Raw genomic sequence first — 17934 nt, forward strand, 5'->3', positions numbered from 1 at the left:
AACCCCCCCCCTTAAGGTGCGAACTTCCTGGGCCACCAGCACATAGTCTAGGGGAAGGGTCTGGTGGGCTTCCGTCCACGGCGGCGGCTCCGGCACTGGTCTGTGTCCCCACCCCCAACATAGTCACTACCCGCTTTCCTAGCCCCACTGGAAAAGGGGCAGCACCGGACTAAGGGGCAGCACCGGACTAAGGGCAAGCACCAGGATAAGGGACAGTACCGGACTAAGGACAGTATCGGATTAAGGGGCAGCACCAGGATTAAGGGACAGCACCAGGATAAGGGACCAGCACCAGGATTAAGGGGCAGCTCCGGACTGAGGTACGGCAGCTCCGGACTGAAGGGCTGATCCTGGGCTGGCGTTGCTGGCGGATCCTGGCTGACGGCTCTGGTGGATTCCTGGCTGGGACGCGCTCTGGTGGATCCTGGCTGGGCTGCTCATGGCTGGCTGACGATTCTGGCATGCTCATGGCTGGCTGACGGATCTGGCTGCTCATGGCTGGCTGACGGATCTGGCTGCTCATGCGGCTGGCTGACGGATCTGGCTGCTCATGGCTGGCTGCGATCTGGTCTCTTGCGCCTGCTCATGGGCTGGCTGACGGATCTGGCTGCTTCATGGGCTGCGGCTGACGGATCTGGGCTGCTCATGGCTGGCTGACGGATCTGGCTGCTCATGGCTGGCTACGACTGCGCATGGCTGACGGTTTCTGGCTGCCAGCTGGGCTGACGGATCTGGCTGCTCATGGCTGGCTGACGATCTGGCTGCTCATGGCTGCTGACGGATCTGCGCCGCGCGACATCTGCGCTGCTGCTGGCGGATCTCTGCTCGTGCTGGCGGACTGGCTGCCATGGCTCGCGGGCGGATCTGGCAGATCCTGTCTGGTTGGCGGGCTCTGGCAGATCCTGTCTGGTTGGCGGCTCTGGCGCCACTGTAGGCCTGGTGCGTGGTGCCGAACTGGTGGTTACCGGGCTGGGGACACGCATCTCAGGGCTAGTGCGGGAGCAGAACAGGGCATACTGGACCCTTGAAACGCACATAGGCCTAGTGCGTTGGTGCCGAACTGGTAGCGTACCGGGCTGGAGACACGCATCTCCAGGGCTAGTGCGGGGAGCAGCAACAGGACGCACAGGACTCTGGGGACACACAGGAGCTTGGTGGCGTGGTGTAGGCACTGGTGGTAATGGGCTGGAGACACGCACCATTGGACAAGTGCGTGGAGGAGGAACAGGGCTCTGGAGACACACTGGAAGCCGGGTGCGTGTGTTGGCACTGGTGGAACAGGACTGGGGCGGGAGTTGGCGCCGGAAATACCGGACGCGTGCAGGCGTTGAGCTTCCCTTGAGCATTTGAGCCTGCCCAACCTGTACCTGGTTGAATGCTCCCCGTCGCCGGACCATGCGGTGGCAAGGTGTAGACTCCATAACCGCGCACGGCGGGGTGCTATGGTAGCGCGTAACTCCTTGAGACACCTATGTTGCATAAGGCTGCGTGCCATGTAAGCCTGCCGGCGCGGCCTGAGGCAGGACCTGTTACTCCGGTGCTCAGATGAGGTAAGAGCCAAGGACTTGCGAATGGCACTTGGCTCAAATGCTCAATCTAGCCCCTACCATGCGGGGAGGTGGAATAACCCGCACTGGGCCTATGCACACGTACACGGAGACACCCGTGCGCTCTACTGCGTCAACACGGTGTTCTGCCGGTATCCCCTTCTCCACGGTTTTAGCCTGGAAGTGGGCGCAGGTCTCCTACCTGGCCTTGGCCCACTACCTCCTAGCCCCCCCCAAGAAATTTTTGGGTCTAGTACCTCACGGCTTCCAGCCTTTGCCTCCGTGCTTGCCCTCCTTCATATCGCGCGCTCCTTCTCTGCTTTCGCTGCTCTCCAGCTCGCTTTGGGCGGGGCGAATTCTCCAGGTTTTGACCGCCGGTCCCTTTCCATCCAATTCGTCCTCCCCATCTCACAGAAATCCTGTCGTAGGTGGGTCCTGTTGCCGTTTCCACACGCTGCTTGTGTCCTTTGGTACGTGGGGCATATGTCAAACCACCCAAGACAATACAAAAACACAAACCTAACCCCATGTCACACCCTGACCTAACTAAAATAATAAAGAAAACAAAGAATACTAAGGCCAGGGCGTGACATTGGTCTTCCATAGGGCTGGGGTCAATAACAATTGAAGGCAGTCAATTCAGAAAGTGATTTTAATGTATACATTTTTTTGGGGGGGGGGAATCTTTGAAATAAATAGCTTTTACTCCTCAGTTTATTGAGAAGTTATTGAAAATAGATACATTTTTTGTTAAGTTTACTTCCTGAACTGACTGCCTTCAGTTTGAATTGACCCCAGCCTTGTTCTCCCATTAAAGGCAATCGCACCCGAGGAGTGCAACTTGACTTGCCCTCAAGATCTTGACCTTGACCTTTGACCTGTGTCCTATTATGAATAACTAATGAAAAGTTATAGTCTATCACTTTTATTCATCATTGAACATGATCTAAACCAATATTTTGAACACGTCAAATATATTCTAAATTGTACAAATCTGTATAAGGATCCCCCCGTCCATCTGTACCACTGAAAGTTGTGCCCCTGGTCAGAGGTGTATGTCAAGTTTAACTACTTTTTTTTGCTGCAAAATACGTTTTACACAGCGGGACTAAAGGATGCAGATGTTTGAGATTAAATTGCTGTCAGAGAGAGGAGGCATATTGGGCTTTAAGGTGATGAGCATAGTGATGGCGAAAAAGATTGATACAGTTACATATAAGAATATTTTTGACGATATGTCGTATCGTTTTGACAATATCGCAATATAATTTTTGTGCTTGTTGGCTGTACCAAAACTCCAGTATTTTTCCTTCATTTACGTTTTAGTCATTTAGCAGATGCTCTTATCCAGAGCGACTTACAGGATCAATTAGGGTTAAGTGCCTTGCTCAAGGGCACATCGTCAGACTTTTTCGCCGAGTTGGTTCAGGGATTTGAACCAGTGACCTTTCAGTTACTGGCCAAAAGCTCTTAATTAATCGCTAGGCCTTAATTGTTAATTGTTAATTGTTGCCCTTCATAGATTGTTCTCAATCTTATTTTTAAATAGTGAGCCAATTTGTTTTCAGCACTTTTATTTCCCTGACTGATCAAAACTTGTTCTCATGCCTGTCTCTTGTCCCTCTGCAGAAGACACATGGTGAGCAATATGTTTGGAACATCGAATCGCAATACATATAGAATCGTGAGAATCGCAATACATATCGTATCGGCACCTAAGTATCGTGATAATATTGCATGGTGAAGTCCCTGGCAATTTCCAGCCCTAGTTGAGCATATGGATCAAAACCCTTGAGTATTTCTAATAGACACTTATCTCAATGTTATTTCTAAGCTATACTTTTACCCTGTGGATTTAAAACTGTGGTACACCTGGCATAACAGTTTCATTTTACATTCTACTTTTGCATTTAGCATTTTTACCCAGACACATTTCTTGGAATTTCATATTGCATTTTCAGTCTATAAAAAAACCTACCATTCAAATTCAATCATTGGCAATCAGAGACAAGTTCTTTATGGGTTGAAGTCAACTTTCTATTTCCCAAATACAACACCTACAGTATGACAGTGGAAAATACGGTAACTCTGCAGAGATAGGCATCCTAGGGTTTGGAGAAAATGTTGACGGAGAACTGACAAAACCCACCTGGAGAAGAAGTTGCACCGCACGCTATGTTCAAACATAACTTTGTCCACATTTCCACGGCCATCTCTAGAGCTCCCGTGCATAGTCTCCACAACAGCAATGAAATGGAGGGTCCATCCTGATCCTGATCCTGATCTGATACCGTGACCCCCACTAGCTAACAACAACATTATCTTCCCCACATAGTAAAATCAACAAACATCTTATACTAAGACTATATGTTATTACAGCATTTTCTGTCTATCCTTTCTCTTTTCTGTTTATCCACTGAGTGAGGACGGAACTGAACTCTTTCTCCTGTGAATGCCTCACATTCTGACTCGTGTCTGGTTTCTATTACGCCAGCCTTCTGCCCAAGAAGGAAGTATAAAAAAGAGAAGAAAAAAATCCCTCCCTCCCTCCCCTGGCAAGTGACCCTCATCGGAGGGGTCAAACTTAAGAACATCTGACTGCAGTTTGAAATTAACACCCACCCAGCTGAGGGAGGCTTGTTAGTTGCAATATCCCCACCCTTCTCTTCCCCACCCACCCCCTATAGCTCAACACTGCTCAACACCCACCCCCTATAGCTCAACACTGCGCAATACCCAGCCCCTATAGCTCAACACTGCTCAACACCCACCCCCTATAGCTCAACACTGCTCAATTACTAGCCGTATCGGCCTGCAACACTTGCTCAGCACGCCACCCCCTTATAGCTCAAACATGCTCAATACCCAGCCCCCTAAGCTCAACACTGCTCGCAATCGCAGCCCGCCCCTTTTATAAGCTCAACACTGCTCATACCAGCAGCCCCTATCGTATTAATAGCCCTCCAGGCTCAAACACTGCTGAACACCTAACCCCTATAGCTCAAACTACTCAATACTAGCCGGCCTATAGCCGCAACACTGCTCAACCCGCACCCCTATAGCTCAACACTGCTGCATACGCCAGCGCTGTCTATAAGCTCAATACTGCTCAGCACCTACCGCCTACAGCTCAACACTGCTCAAGTACCCAGCCCTAATAGGCTCAACACTGCTCAATCACCTACGCCTATAGGCTCAACACTGGCTTCAATACCTCAGCCCCTAAGCTTGCAACACTGCTCAACACCCACCCCCTATAGCTCAACACTGCTTCAATACCCAGCCCTTAGCCTCAACACTGCTCAACACCTACCCCCTATGACCCTCAACACTGCTCAATACCCTAGCCTATAGGGCTTAATACTGCTCAATACGCCAGTCCTATAACTCAACATTGCTCAATAACCCGCAGCCCTATAGCTCCACACTGCTCAATTAGCCAACACTATTGCTCAACACTGCCTCAATACCCAGTCTAATATCACTTCAACACTGCTCAACCGCAGCCCTATAGCTCAACCTGCGCAATCACCCAGCCCCTATAGCTCAACACTGCTCAACACCCACCACCCTATTAGCTCAACAACTGCTCAATACCTTACGCCCCCTATAGGTCAACACTGCTCAACCCACCCCTATACGCTCAACATTGCTCAATACCCTGCCCCTATAGCTCAACACTGCCAACTACCAACCCCATAGCTCAACATTGCTCAAGTACCCAGCCCCCTATAGGCTCAACACTGCTCACACCCACCCGCCTATTGCTCCAACACTGCTCAAACACCTACCCCCTAAATAGCCTCAACACTCAGTAAAGTAACAACACATGACAGCTCTCATCTCTCTGCACACTTTCTTGATCTCAGCAACACATGCGTTATCTCTACACAACTGCCTCTCCTCACCTCCCCATGCCTAGGCTACCTGTAGCATCTATAGTTGTGTATGTGATAGCTTGGCCTTGAAAATGCACAATGTGTAAAGTAGCCGCATCTTCATAAGTAGTTGGCATATGGCTAGTCATGCGTGTGAGTGCTCTCACTCTCTATCTGCATTCTCTCTCTCAACACAACACACACACACACACACACACACACACAGCACACACACACCACACACACACACACCACACACACACACACACACACACACACACACACACACACACACACACACACACACACACACACACACACACACACACACACCAACAACACTCACACACGAACAATGTTCTTCTACTTATATGTCATAATTATAACAGGTGTCCTCGATTGTAACAATCAACAATGGAGAAAGAGAGAGAGTGAGAGGGAGCGCCTGCTGGGATATCCACTCTCCAAAGTGCCACCCAGAGATAAAAACCACATTGCCTTACACCAAATTCGTTTGAATGTATCCAACAGGTACGCTCAGTCATATCAGATGTCCAAATATTTAGACGTTCCATCTAGGCGGATGGCCAAAGATGGGACTGGTGGACAGGTCCCACTCCGCGCTACGCTCCGCGTCTTTTCAGACATGGTGTTTACACTCAAGGCTTTTTGTCAGGCCGTAGAACTGGAACGCAATAGCACACAATGTTACTTGGTGCATGTGCCAGCTTTTTTCACATGACTAAAATAGCATCTATGTGTACAGTGGAAGCAAACCATGCCTTATTCATATTGTATTGTTCTCTGCCCATATTCTATATCCCTACTTCATAACTATTCAACCTGGACTCTGGGGTAGACCTAATATAGTAAACCTAAATCTGTCTCCCTCCATGTATCATGATATGTTACACTTTGTATGGTATGTATAAATTTTTTGGGCTTAAGTAACCTTCTGTCTTATGTAAACATACCAAATGCAACATATCATACTTTTGAGAATAATTTGATTGCCACAGATTTACATTTACTATGTTACGTCCAGTCTTTAAGGCCAGGCTGAAATATTTGTATCCAAGGAGAAATCATAGTTCATATACATAAGTTGTAATTGGAAAAATCATTCCCCAATGTGCTAGCCATTGTACTGTATGCTATTTAATACTGTAAGTGACCTTGAGCTAAACTCAAATACCTTTGGTGCACAACAGTATGAAGAAAACAGTATCTGGCTAATGTTAAAATAAATGTATCTGGCCAGTGTTACAATGAACATATAGCTGTGTTGTGTAGTGACTTACAGTCTTCCTCCGAAAGATACCTCAATGACACCAATAATCATAATTAAATGAAATATATCTGGATACAAAGCAGATGCAAGCCTTATCCATCTCTTTCATTAGTATACTGGGGTGTGTGGGTAACAGATTTGTCATTTGTATCAACTGTATTTTGATGTTTCACATCAATGTTTTATTTCTGCTCAAACATCACTGGAAACCTCTGACGCAGGATTAGGGTTACTGGTCATATTTTTCATCTGGGGACAAGTATTTTCAGAAAAAAGTAATTATTTAACACTTCTTAAAGACAAACGTTGGCTATTTTTGAACTTCCTGTTGAAAAACAATATCCCATGTATAAATACAGTAATGTACACACACTTAAGGGGAACAACATATGTTTACACAACTGCAAAGTTCACGGAGAAGGCTATTCAAGGAGTTGATCTGATGTGATGGCATTGGCCTCCCCCCTGGCTCACAGGAACAATAGAAGACAAAAAGAGGCCAATTTTTTTAAATTCAAGCATGAGAGTATGATATGGGAGTCCAGTGAAAAGTGATCCGACTTGAGAGTGGAGAGTTGTGTGAGAGTGTGGAGAGCTGTGTGGAGAGCTTTGTGAGAGTGTGGAGAGCTGGGTGAGAGTGTGGAGAGCTGGCTGAGAGTATGGAGAGCTGGGTGAGATAGTAGAGAGCTGGGTGAGAGAGTGGAGAAAGCTGGGTGAGAGGAGTGGAGAGCTTGGGTGAGAGGGAGTGGAGAGACTGGGTGAGGAGTGTGGAGAGCTGGGATGAGAGTGGTGGAGAGCTGGGTGAGAGTGTGGAGAGCTGGGTGAGAAGGTGTGGAGAGCTGGGTGAGAGTGTGGAGGAAGTGGGAGTGAGTGTGTGAGAGATGGGTGAGAGAGTGAGAGCTGGGTGAGACGTGTGGAGAGCTGGTGTGAGAGTGTGGAGAGCTAGCTGAGATGTGTGGAGAGCTGGCTGAGAGTGTGGAGAGCTGTCTGAGAGTGTGGAGAGCTGTCTGAAGAGTGTGGAGGGCTGGGTGAGAGAGCGAGAGCTGGGTGAGAGAGTGGTGGAGAGCTGAGGAGAGAGTGGAGAGCTGAGTGAGAGAGTGGAGAGCTGAGTGAGAGAGTGGAGAGCTGAGAGAGAGTGGAGAGCTGGGTGAGAGTGTGGGAGAGCTGGGTGAGAGAGTAGAGAGCTGGGTGAGAGTGTGGAGAGCTGGCTGAGAGTGTGGAGAGCTGGCTGAGAGTGTGGAGAGCTGGGTGAGAGAGCAGAGAGCTGGGTGAGAGAGTGGAGAGCTGGGTGAGAGAGTGGAGAGCTGGGTGAGAGTGTGGAGAGCTGGGTGAGAGAGTGGAGAGCTGGGTGAGAGTGCTCAAGAAGAGAATCTTGGCCATTTTAGTGGTTGAGACGTGAGGCTGTGTGAGTGAGTGGACAGAGTGGGGTGCTGGCTCTGAAACGAAGCCAGCTGGGCCTGAAGGACCCAACCTCCAGAGGCCTTGCTTCCAAACATCCCCTTCTCCAACCATCCCTCCCTCCCCCAATCTGACTGAGGAGACCTAGAGGAGAAAAGGGGATGCTGCTGGAATGACTGGAGCATTAGGAGTTCATCTAGCCAGCCATGTGCTGTGCTGTCCCCGGGGGAAGCAACACAGTCAGACCATCACGTGGCTTCTTCTCCAAGTCAGATCACATGCACAGCCCCAAAATCTTGCTGCCATCCAAAAGACACAGATGGTCCAGTAACTAGCCTATTTATATACATGTTCTGGTTATTATAAGTTAGTCATTATATATTAAGTGGTGCTCACTCAGTTAATAACTAAGACAGTGTATGAAACTTTCTGTTCAAGCTCGGCATTTAATGTAATCTCCAATTGAAAAAATCCCACTCAATTTAACCTCTACTGTGTCCCTAAACCGGGACGGTTGTTGCTCAATATGCAATAATGTGACTAGAAAACGTTGAATACAACAGCCAACTTTCCGGGACATGTCTTATATGGGCAGAAAGCTTAAATTATTGTTAATTTATCTGCAGTGTCCAATTTACAGTAGCTATTACAGAAATAAAATACCATGCTATTGTTTGAGGATAGTGCACAACAACGAAACACTTTTATTACGGCAATTGGTTTGATACATTCCCCTCTGAAGGTAAATGAATGTACTTACGTTCAGTAATGATTTGTCATCCTGAGGGTCACAGAGATAAAATGTAGCATAGATTTGTTTGATAAAATCAATTTTATATTTAAATGTAGGATCTGGCTTCCACAGTTTGACCCCACTACTGTCTCTGACTCCCCCCTCCCGGCTAGATGTGTGAAGATTAGTGTATTTTCTGTAGGGAAGCTAATGATCCATCATATTTGACATTCCTGGGAGTGTGTAAACTGATTTTTTTTATTATCATAGCATTTTTTGTATGTTCTGTATGGTTATGTACTTGAAAATGTTTAAATTGACCAATTCGGCACATTTGGGCAAACTCCTGGCAGACTTGAAGCAAAATATTGTGTAGTGATTTAATTCTTCACTGGATCAGTCTGAGACGTTGCACACACACTGCTGCCATCTTGTGGACAAAATCTATATTACACCTAGGATCCTACCTTAATGTATGACCTTTCTCTTGCATTTCAAAGATAACGGAACCATTTTTTTTGAAAACATGTTTTTTTGTTTGTATTATCTTTTACTAGATCTAATGTGTTATTCTCCTACATTCTTTTCACATTTCCACAAACGTCAAAGTGTTTCCTTTAAAATGGTATCAAGTACAAAATTATTTGTTGAGTTGACAAACAGATTCATTTTAGTGTGTCATCTTTTGCTGCACAAATGGTGCATGCTGTTCAAACAACCCTTTACACAAGCATTTGATAAGCGCACAAATATACAATGTATTTGTGAGACCCTAATGCTCAATGTCAATCAGTTATCACCTTCAAGAGGTCATTGAGAGTTCTGTCGTCTGTATGCAGTGGAGTTTAAATGATGCAACAACAAGGACAACAAGAAGTGAACATCTCGACAGCTTTCCTCTCCTCAGCCCTTTGCCAATGTCACCCAGACACAGAGAGTTTTTTCTCTCTGCAGAACTAAGTTAATGGGAGCCGACTGGGGGCCACGGAGGTCTCTGTTTATGTAACAGATCAAGCACAGCCATGTGACTTGGACGGGGCCCCCCAGAGAAAAGAGTGACACAAGACACCAGAGAAAAGCATGCAACTCTGCCGGTGCTTGCCCCCCCTTCTCTTTTCCCCCACACCATCCAACTGCTCTTCCCAGGCAGCGCAGAGCAGAGTGGGGTATATCCTATAGGCTTCCTGAGAGTGGTGGCAGTCCTCTCTCATTTGTTCACTTTTCTTTCCGTTTTTCATCCAAGCCTATTCTATCCTACCCCCTGGCTCTGTGCGTCCCGTGCCAGTTTGATGGAGGCTCCAGTCCACTGAAGCGACTGGGTATAAAGAGCCTAGAGGTGAATGCCAACATTATCCCAGAAAAACTTCCTTCAGCTGAGCTTGGATGTCTACTCTTAGTCAACAAGGCATTGCAGAATAGTTGTGTAGGACGTGGTAACATACTGCACAAGATCCCTGACATTTGGCTGTACATTTATATAATAGAATAATGTACATCTGATGTAGAACATAAATAGCCTGTAAACTTTGACTGCCCCAAACAATTTGAGAATGAATTGGAATGGTTGAAGTACTCTTCCTCCAATGAAACCCTTGCTTATCATTACGTAAGAACTATGCATACGCTGTAACTCCATACAATTTCTTAGAACAAACACGGACAAAGAGGACATTTCTACAGCTACAGCCAACAAGGATGTTCCAATAGAACATTGGGCCTGCTAAATATCTAACTGGAGGTTTTGATTGTATTGTGTTCAGATAGTATAAACACACTAAGAATTAAGTCTTCTCTATGCAGACATTCTGTACTAATGTATATTGAGACAGAACCTCTCGGCTGAAGACTGGCATTGCCTGTAGGGTTGACATGATGAGCAGACATCCATGTCCCGTTAATGTTTATTCAAGTTGAGAGAAATAGTGGAAAAGCATATGCTGCTGTGTCTATTCTGGGGTCAGTAGGAAGTGATGTATCAGTGCTCTGTCTTTCAGGCAGATGTTGCACTTGGAGTGAGTGAGATGTAAGCCTAAGGACTGTCTTATTAAATTCAGTTTCTGCAGATTAAAAGTGATTTGTTTGTTCATTTAATGGATGATCCCAAAAATGTAATTAGTATTCCCTGAGCTACACCAATCCTATTTTCTGCACATTTGGTAGATAGTATCTAGAAAGCATGTATTACCTAACCCACATGCAGTCAGGTCCATAAATATTTTGAGTTATTATCATTATGTCTCTGTACGCCACCACAATGGATTTGAAAGGAAACAATAAAGATGAGCAATTTGAGGATACTTACATCCAAATTGGGTGAATGGCGTAGAAATTACAGCACTTTTATGTCGTCGTCCCAATTTTAGGAGCTCAAAAGTAATTGTACAAACTTACATATTAATAAATTAAATTGTGAGTTTTTATACTTGGTTGCAAATCCTTTGCAGTCAATGATAGCCTGAAGTCTGGAACCCATAGACATCAACTGCTGGGTTTCTTCCCTGGTGATGCTCTGCCAGGTCTTTACTGCAGCTGTCTTCAGGTCCTGCTTGTTCTTGGGGCATTTTGCTTTCAGTTTTACCTTCAGCAAGTGAAATGCATGCTCAATTGGATTCAGGTCAGGTGATTGACTTGGCCATTGCAGAACATTCCACTTCGTTGCCTTAAAGTATTGGGTTGCTTTCGCAGTGTGCTTTGGGTCGTTGTCCATCTGCACTGTGACGCGACGTCCAATGAGTTTTGAAGCATTTGGCTGAATCTGAGTAGATAATATAACCCTAAACACTTCAGAATTCATCCTGCTGCTTTTGTTAGCAGTCACATCATCAACAAATACAAGAGAACCAGTCCATTGGCAGCAACACATGCCCACGCCATAACACTACCTCCACCATGATTCACAGATGAGATGGTAAGCTTCAGATTGTGAGCAGTTCCTTCCCTTCTCCATACTCTTCTCTTCCCATTATTCTGGTACAAGTTGATATTTGTCTCATCTGTCCATAGGATGTTGTTCCACAACTGTACAGGCTTTTTTAGATGTTGTTTTGCAAACTCTAATCTGGTCTTCCGGTTTGAGGCTTACCAATGGTTTACATCTTGTGGTACACCATCTGTATTTACTCTAATGAAGTCTTCTCTTGAATGTTGACTTTGACACAGATATGCCTACCTCCTGGAGGGCGTTCTTTATCTGGCCAACTGTTGTGAAGGGGTTTTTCTTCAGCAGGGAAAGAATTCTTCTGTCATCCACCACAGTTGTTTTCCGTGGTCTTCCGGGCCTTTTGGTGTTCCTGAGCTCACCAGTGTGTTCTTTCTTTTTAAGAATGTACCAAATAGTTGATTTGGCCACACCTAATGTTTTGCTATCTCTCTGATGGGTTGTTTAGGTTTTTCCACCTAATAATTTCTTGCTTCACTGGCAGTGACAGCTCTTTGCCACCCTTGAAATCAACTCTAGACTGTTTTTCTGCTTACTTGTAAATTAACTAATGAGGGAATAACACACACCTGGCCATGGAACAGCTGAGCAGCCAATTGTCCAATTACTTTTGGTCCCTTAAAAGGGTGGACCACATATAAAAAGTGCTGTAATTCCTACACCGTTCACCTGATTTGGATGTAAATACCCTCAAATTAAAGCTGAAAGTCTGCACTATTTCATTTCAACTCCAATATGCTGTGGTAGACAGCTAAAATAATAATAACTTGGTCAATGTTCAAATATTTATGGACCTGACTGTATGTTCTAACAAGTGCTTAGTACTGTCTGCTTGGTACGGACCATGTCTCTCGATTGATTAAAACACACTCTAAGCTGCGTCATGTAAAAATGCATGAAAAATGCCAGAAGAGCACCCAATTTTCCATTCACCTGGGTTCTGAGATGAAAGCACCAGTCAATTTATTCTGAGACATTCTAGTATAGCTTCAACGAGGCAGCAAGAAAAATGCTTTGCTGATATCTAAACAGATTTTCATGCAATATTTTTGCATTTGAAAAAAAGTTATCCTTTTTAATCTCAACTTTAAGATGTGATCTGTCTAGAATATATGATTAGATGATTAGAGATGTTTGTAACATTACTAGCCGACCATCAGTCATCTTTATGTGAGACATATGGTACACATCACAACCTTTGCGGTTTTTAGAGTCAAAGCAACTGAGGAAAAACTAAATTGCTACTTAGAAAAGTGCCCTTTTTATCAACTCCGTAAAACATGTTCTAAATCTAGGAGAACATGCCAAATGCTAACGACATTAGACCTGGAACATTATATAACATTATATATAAAACAAAACAACATTTGGAGATTCGTATTTCATTTTTGAATAATCTAATAATACAATTAAACAATCAAGGTTTCAAACACTTGTTGTACAATACATTTAAGAATGAAAAGCCTTTTATGGTGTCTGACAGAGTTGACAAATCAATTTTTAATATTTCATGAAGAAGAAAAAAAAAGAATTAGGAGGTTGTTCCTTTACATGGTCTGTTAGCTGATACTTTGGTCTATATATAAAAAATTAAAAAATATTAAGAAAAAAGTAGATTGTCCAGACTTTCAATAATCCCTGATATATTTCATCGATGTGCTCTAAAATAGACTGCATGATTATCAGGTCACAAGAAGAATCACTCTACACAACTTCCCCTTAAACCAAACCAAGCAACAAATAACAAAGCTGCTTTGGATTGCTGGAGGTCCGTAATCTTTGACATTATCTTGTCATAACTGCCATGTCATGGGGTGGACCCAGGCCAGGCCCAAAGAGTAGCAGACTTATTCAGGGTCATTTGGATTTCAGTAGCAGAGAAATGCTCAGTAAAGCACCACCCCCAGAGCTCTTAGTACTCTAACAACCTTTAATGCAGTATAAGAGGCAGAACCAGTAACTCAGTGAACTTCGGCCACTGGCAGTGCTACTGCAGACCTAATATCATATCAGCCAACACGTCCCAGCTGTAGCTTTGCCATGCAGTGTTGTCTCATGCAACAATAGCTGACACCAGAACTGCATATCTATGGCTCTTGCTCCTGCCACCGTCTAAGTGATATTTCATGACTAACGCTGTAATAACGAGATCAAGTTGTTGAAGTCAGCTCGTTAGTGCTGATTTATGGTTTTATGTAGACTGTTTGATAATAAGATAATACTCCGTTTTAAAAAGATAATGCTGATTTCATAAAAAAATATCACTTTGATACAGATATTAGGCCAGAAAAGACAACACAATAATGACAATACAACAACTCTGTCACACACTGATCTGTTTCACCTGTCTTTGTGATTGTCTCCACCTCCCTCCAGGTGTCCCCATTAGCCCCTGTGTATTTATACCTGTGTTCTCTGTTTGTCTGTTGCCAGGTTCATTCATTTCGTTAAGCCTACCAGTGGTTTTCCCTCTGCTCCTATCTCTCGATTGGTCCTGTTTCCTATTTTTCCCGGTGTTGACAATTCTGCCTGCCATGACCATGAGCCTGCCTGCCGGCCTGTACCTTTGCCCCACCTTTCTGGATTACTGACCTCTGCTTGCCCTTGACCTGCCTTTTGCCTGCCCCTGTTCGATTAATAAACTGTTGTTACTTCGACGTCATCTGCATCTGGGTCTTACCTGAAACTTAATAAACTCAAAAAAGATATGTGGCTGTCTCTTATACACATCTAGATGTGTATAAGAGACAGTTTTAAACCACTAGGTGGCATCCATGTATCTGAATGGTTGTGCGTGCACACGCTGTCTCAGGGTAGTAGGCCACTGCAACAATATGACAAAAGGCTCTCTATCTGTCTCTTATACACATCTAGATGTGTATAAGAGACAGGGGTATAGATTCATTGACATCCAATTACTAATATTGAATTGCTTGTTATTAAATTTGATAGGGTACAAAGATCCTATTTATTCTGGTGTATTCAAAGGCTGTCTCTTATACACATCTAGATGTGTATAAGAGACAGTTGTATCACTACACAATCCTTAGCCTAGCCTGTAACAAATGCTACAGTAAACGTGTGGTCAGAATTAGGTAATCAGATCCAGCCTACTTTGTAAGAGAATTGACAAGCTTTTGTTCTACTAGGACCGTAGCAACACTGTAGGGTTTCACACATACATGTCYTTGAGATTCATGGGACACAATCATTTTTTTTCTCACTAATTACACATTTACATCAGAAGTGGATGCAAACAGACAGGGTAACACATTAGATATTCTAAAATAATGTGTTGAATCTGATAGCTTAGCCTATGGTGCATCTATCACACAGTCWGAGCCTCCTTGTAACGATCTTCTTAATCTGAAGAACAGGAAAGATCGGACCAAAATGCAGCGTGGTACGTGTCCATGTTAAATTTATTATAACTGAACACTAAATACAAAATAACAAAAGTGAAACAACGAAAATCGAAACAGTCCTGAAAAGTGACACAACACAAAACAGGAAACAACTACCCACAAACADCAGGTGGGAAAAGGCTACCTAAGTATGGTTCTCAATCAGAGACAACGATAGACAGCTGCCTCTGATTGGGAACCATACCAGGCCAAACACATAGAAATACAAAACATAGAATGAAAAACATAGAATGAACATAGAATGKCCACCCCAACTCACTCCCTGACCAAACCAAAATAGAGACATAAAAAAGYAACTAKGGTCAGGARYTGACACTCTTTTGTTCTTACATAGCAGAAACCACCTTATTTTCCCATTTGTAAGCTGAGCWTATAAAATGCATTGTATATTTTATGCATAATGAATTCAAAGATATCAAATTTGGCCATCAGTGTCCSCCCAAAAGAAAGTAGGTGCATGACCCCTCTGTATAGCAGCCCATTCCTTTTTTAAATATGGGATCGGTATTTTATGACTTGTTGGTTCWGATTTACAGAAGGCGTCAGGTGTTTGGCTTGAGGTGAGGCTACACTGATCATCTTCAGCCCAGTTTGACACCGCATGTAAAACTTTGAGTAAGGCTGGTGGCCTAGTAACATGCAATAGTCACTGTAGGAATGCCAGCAGAATAACAAAAAMMAATCTGAATAGGTTTTGTTGCCATTGAGTAACTATTACTCTGTCAACACACAGCACATGTCTAGGGGTTGGCCATACTGAGAATGTTTATTACATACCAACTATCAATGAAGTCATTGAACAGGAGCATGATATTATTGAAATACCCCAATATTGCAGCAATGTCTGGCTGAAAAGTATTTGGATAGTAGTCTCTTTACAATGAAAAGCATTTATTTGAACTTTCTTTCTCGTTCAAGTGTGATTCAGGGTGACAAGGTCAATGACCTTGTTGCTAATCCACTTTTGTAGTGGGCAACAGATAACTGGAGGATGACCTGAGGTACCCTTTAACGGGCTGATGACACAAGTCACCCTTTAACTCAGGTTGACATTTATTGACAAGAGTCTTGCCCTAGAGGCAGAACAAACTGTAATAACGAGATCGAGGTGTTGACGTCAGTGTGTTAGTGCTGATTTATGGTTTTATGTAGAGTATGTTTGATAACAATATAATACTAATTTCTAAAAAGATTATATTGATTTCATTCAAAAAAAGTCACTTTGATACAGATAATAGGCTATAAAATACATGATAACACAATGCAATAATGATAATACAATAACTCAAGGAAGATTGTGGGATATGAACTCATTGACATTCAATTACTAATATTGAATTGGTGGTTATTAAATTTGATAGGGTACAAAAATCATATTTATTCTGGTGTACTCATGGGAAGGGAGAGAATACACACTGTGCTGTATACAAATAACAATCTTATTCCTTAATGCAGAGTTGGGAAGGAACCGTAAGTAACCATTTCAATGTTAGTCTTCACCTGTTTGTTACAAAGCATGTGACAAGTAAAAATTGATTTGATAGTTTCCGCTAGATGGGCCAGCTGCAACGTCAAAATTCTCAATATGTAAAAAAATTCAGGAAAAAAAACATGTGTTTTTTGGTCTTAGGCATTAGAGTTAGCATTGTGGTTAAGGTTAAAGTTAGGGTTAGGTTTAAACAGAGTGTTATGGCTGTGCCAGCTCTTGACCACCCTGCAGAGCAGCCTCCAGGGCAACATTGATTGATTGTAGTCTGCAGTTTGAAGGTAACTGACCTACAGAAACAGTAACAACACTCAGCTGTTCTTCTCCTTTGATTGTAAATACTGTAAATYATATGGTCTATAAGAATCCAAGAAAGCTTCMTTGGAAATAAWATGCAAAAATGTACCGGTGTGACCACTYKCRAGAGGSCAGCTGCCTGATCAGCCTGGTGCCCTCATAATTAGAATACATATCATACCTAACTACAGTACATAGCATTACATAAAAATAKATCAGAAGAGCCCTGAGGTAAAACAAGAGCATCACAAATGGATAACAAATAAAGAAGGCACACCTACCTCTCCATGGGGCCAGCTAGGTTTGACCAGACTAGTATTCTTCACAGTGGAGCATCCTGGGACGGCTTCCAGAGACATTGCTCAGCTTTGCTGAGGTTCGGAAGCAGGATGAGAGAGAGAAAGAGACAATGGCTCATTTTTCTTCAAAACCCCTCACCACCAAGTACAGGCAAGACACTCAGGACTCCTGCCAATGGCCCCATTGTTCCCAGGCTTGGTCAGTCGGTSTKCTCCATGACTGGTGCTCTTGCTCTACTACTGTAGTTCGACTATTTGTTTATTTCATCCAGGATGACTTGTTCTGTTACAGCCGTTTATTCACCCAGAAAGTTTTCACTGATGCTGCTATGAACCTCCAGAGCTACAGAGCCTTGTGACTTAACTAACAGRGTGTGTAWGTGTGTGTTTCACGGCAGCAACTCAGATGGAGAGAGTAACCACTACAGTTTTCTCTAAATATGTAGAGCAAAATAATGTYTTAATGTGGACAAACGTAAAAGGTGAATTTACACCCATTGTCAAATACAAATMAAGAAGTCCTWTTTCAATTATATGAACAGTATTTTTCCTCTTTTTTTCCAATGTAGTTTCTACATTTTCTGTAATTATCAATGTACATTATAAACTTAACATAAGAGTACATCATGTAGTTTGGCRATA

General features: G+C 43.7%; 1 protein-coding gene and 1 long non-coding RNA gene across 3 annotated transcripts in view; both read right to left on the reverse strand.

Moving 5' to 3' along the window:
- The window catches only part of gjc2 (gap junction protein gamma 2), a 25181-nt gene extending 7818 nt beyond the window's left edge, over positions 1–17363 (reverse strand). The window contains exon 1 of one of the 2 annotated variants that reach the window (XM_023976744.2): positions 17275–17363. The gene's annotated coding sequence lies outside the window, so the exon portion shown is untranslated. Of the gene's footprint in view, positions 1–3696; positions 4018–17274 lie in introns of those variants that run through there. The other variant, XM_023976742.2, reaches the window with a different exon arrangement.
- LOC139023495 (uncharacterized) overlaps positions 1–17934 on the reverse strand; it is a 182412-nt gene that overhangs the window by 46104 nt on the left and 118374 nt on the right. The gene's annotated exons all lie outside the window — the stretch shown is intronic.

This window comes from Salvelinus sp. IW2-2015, linkage group LG32, assembly GCF_002910315.2.
Source record: "Salvelinus sp. IW2-2015 linkage group LG32, ASM291031v2, whole genome shotgun sequence".
NCBI lineage: Eukaryota > Metazoa > Chordata > Actinopteri > Salmoniformes > Salmonidae > Salvelinus > Salvelinus sp. IW2-2015.